The sequence below is a fragment of the Pygoscelis adeliae genome, unplaced genomic scaffold, assembly GCF_000699105.1.
Source record: "Pygoscelis adeliae isolate BGI_AS28 unplaced genomic scaffold, ASM69910v1 Scaffold303, whole genome shotgun sequence".
NCBI lineage: Eukaryota > Metazoa > Chordata > Aves > Sphenisciformes > Spheniscidae > Pygoscelis > Pygoscelis adeliae.
This window is the reverse complement of record NW_008824367.1, coordinates 711543-714944: the sequence shown is the minus strand read 5'-3', so window position 1 is coordinate 714944 and position 3402 is coordinate 711543. Positions and strand designations below refer to the sequence as shown.

The window sequence follows — 3402 nt, the reverse complement described above, 5'->3', positions numbered from 1 at the left end:
GGAGCTGCTTTTGAGAGCGAGTTTTTAACCTTTGCACGCTCGGTATTGAAAACATAATGGAAGTCCAGCCTTATTCTGGCCTTTACTGGGGTAACGTAGTGAAACCGGAGCCTTTCCCGGCGTCCAGCACAGCTCGCTCTTCCCCCTGCGTTTGGCGCTCCTGCAAGGTGGCCCCCGGTCTGCCGGCTGAGCGGGCTGCGCCCCGCGGCCCGACTTCTTACTGTCAGGTGCTCTAAAGGAAAATAAATGGGCTCGGAATAAGGCAAAAAAAACATCCTCTCACGGATAAGTAGCTGATTGAAAGCTGAGGAGCAGAAAGAAGGAATAAATGCTCTTTTTTTGTGGTGGAAAGTGGTCGTTAAGGGAGCCCTGCGGGGATCGGTACCAAGGCTGTGTTGCTCTTCAGTGGGTCTAGAAACGGTCTGGACCAAAGGGTGGCCAGAAAGTTATTCGGGTGAGGAGTAAAGACGAGAAACTACAGGGAAGGTCTTAACAGCGCCGAGTGACAGGACTCAGAATTGGAATGATGTGTACAGATTAAAAAAAAAATTGCAAATATATAAAAACAATGAGGGCTTTGTGCTGGTTATTGCTGCTTAGGAACGAGTTCTTGGAGCCAGGTAATTCTGTGAAAGTATCAACTCAGCTTTTCACAACAGGAAACAGAAAGTTGTATAGAATGTTAGAAATTATTAAGAAACAAAGCTGGTAAAAGCCTTTCCTGCATACATCTGGGGTGTTTCCGTGTCTCAGATACTGTACGCAGTTCTGGTCCTCCCCACCTCCAACAAAAAATGAGAGTAGAAGGAGAAAATGTTACCAGAACATTACAAGGAATAAGGGTAGACTGAATCTCCGCTTTAAAAGATTGTTTATTAAGGAGGGGGGAGGCGACACAGATCTATAAAATCCTGTGTTGTGTCCGGGGAAGAGGAGTGAGGAATGTCTCTTCCCCAAGGAACTGGAAGTCAAAAGTAAAAATGCTTCCCTGTGTAATCACGTTTCTCTTCTGTGAAGGCTTGATTTTTGATGCAAAGTGAGAAAAAAAAGTATAAAATGCGTTTCTTTTCCACGGACTGGGTACCTGCTTGTCCGTGAGCTCTGGGCAATATTTGCAGGTCGAGGTTTGTTGCCCACCGTGCGATGGGACGTCGCTGCGCTCGTGCTCCTGCGGACTCTGATGGTTCCCCAGGAACGCCTTTGTTCTAATTAACTTTATAAATGTTCTATAAGAAACGCTTTTGACATTTTCCTGTGTGATCTCTAATTAGCATCTTAAATGCTTGAGTTTTGTTTTTTTACAAGGTAATGATCACTTTCTAGGATCCTAATAAATGGCAGTGAGCCTACAGAACAAGGATGTACCGTAAAATGTGTGCGTTTATTTAATCTACGCGGCAAACAGAAATCTCTCTTTAGCTATGGCTAGGGAAGACCAGCGCTTGGCAGGGCAGTTTGTCTAGCAGCAACAATGCTATTTTTATGCCCTCTTTTGGGATTTGCCCGTTGTCCTTTCTGATTATTTCATGGAAGAGATCTCCAAGAAACCTCGCCTGGTGTATTTCATACTCCTCTTTTCTGTCTTTTCAGGTTTCTTCGTTGCCAGTGGCTACAGAATATCCAAAACGGCATCCTAAAAAAGGTTTGTTTGAAGATACGATTGTGTTTCTTATAGGCCGGTTGATTTTTAACATTTCTTTGTAGTGTGTGCAGCTGTCTAGTAAGAAATAAATGTCCACTGGGAAAAGACGAGATTATCTAGACTGTAAGCTGCTGAGAACGGGTGCTTTTTTCTAGGATCTGTATGATCACTGGCTCAGTGCCGCTGCTGGCTGACTTATTGTACCTACAGCCTGCATCATGTTTGCTTATAATCTAAGAGACTGTTGATTTTATTGTGTACATACTTGTTGGGCTGCTAATGAACTTGATGCTCATTTATCTTCTTAAATAATACGAGAGGTTTGTTCATTTTAGGTTCTTCAGCATAATGTCTTGCTGTAGAAATGATCTTGGGAAACTAACGTCGCGTCTCGTGGATTTTTCATGTGGCATTTTCTAATTTTGAAGAAAGAGAGATGTGCAAGTGAGATCAAACCAGTCAGGTTGTAACTGGTTTCAGTTATAGTTTGTTTGGGTTTGGGTTGTTTTTTCCATACTGAAAGTGAGGGTTGATTAACTCAGTCCGAGTTGTTGTTTGGAAATCTTGAGTGAATCTGAACTGGAACAGAAACAATTTTAGTTACCGGTTCAAAATGTTTGACTAAAGCAAGATATTTTGTAAGGGGTCTGGTATAGCCTGCAGCACAATTTGACGTTGCAGCCTCTCTTTTCCCCTCTTACCTCGCTCTTGCGATGTGACTTGTCCCAGCACACGAGATGAATGTTTCCTTCTCTGCAGTACTGAGCTGCGCTCATGCTCCTGGTATGGATCTGTTCACTGCGCCTACCTAAGGTGAGGTTTGGGGTGGTTTTTTTGTGTGGATTTCCCTATCTCAAGTGTTCAAAGGGCCCCATCAATTCAGATTATAATTAAGAGTGAACTTTGCAGTGTTGCTAGAACCCAATATACGTACAGTACAAGTCAGAAGCAGTCCTCCTTTTCCCTTACCTTTTAATTCAGGGAAGCTCAGTTGGGGAGCTCTGTACCGTGGCCTTTTTCTACCCTGAATGTGTGACATGTCCGTCAGAGTACGCTTTAGGAGGAAATGTGCCATTATTTCTAAATTCCTTGTGATGGAGACTGCCTTGGTGATAATGCTGGCATTAACAAGGAGCTTGTTTGGCAGCTGGGTACTACATCATAGTTTCTGCCTGAAGGTGAAGTTCTTCATCTTGGATGTAGGCCCTGGGAAGCTGGAAAATCCACTTTGCTTTTCTTTTTGGGGGGTCAGGCTAACATCACCTGGCAGCAGTCCTGATTCCTGGCGCAGAATTCCAGCACTTGAGCAGAGTGTTGCTATCCTGGCGATGGTGCTTGATGTAGACCTACAGCTGTTGGCTCGCACAAGTCCGAGCCTCTTTTGTACGTTGCCCAGAGCTGAGAGGAAATGATTGCTACTGCTTCAGGGCTGTATGCAAGTAAAAATAAAACCAAAATTTACTTTTATCTTGACTGTCAACTCTTTCAGAGCAAGGGTTGCTGTTCCTTTGAACCAATTCACATGGCTTCCGTGATTCACTCAGCGAGATGGTTCGTCTCCATCCTTTTCTATAAAGATTATGACTCTGATCTCCTCATCCTCAGTAACCACCTTGTTCTGCCTCGTCGTGCAAGTCCCATCTATGATATTTGCGCTGACCATGTGGGTTGGGAGACTGCGTCTTCTATCTGTTTTTACAGGACAGCGTATGCCTGCAGTTGTCTAAATAGAACATCTGGAGAGGGATCAGGCTGATGGT

General features: G+C 44.1%; 1 protein-coding gene across 1 annotated transcript in view; it reads left to right on the top strand.

The window, feature by feature from the left end:
• The first annotated feature begins 1604 nt into the window (after positions 1-1604).
• BBS4 (Bardet-Biedl syndrome 4) overlaps positions 1605-3402 on the top strand; it is a 43419-nt gene continuing 41621 nt past the window's right edge. Inside the window, exon 1 of the mRNA XM_009319908.1 lies at positions 1605-1642. The gene's annotated coding sequence lies outside the window, so the exon portion shown is untranslated. The remainder of the gene's footprint in view (positions 1643-3402) is intronic.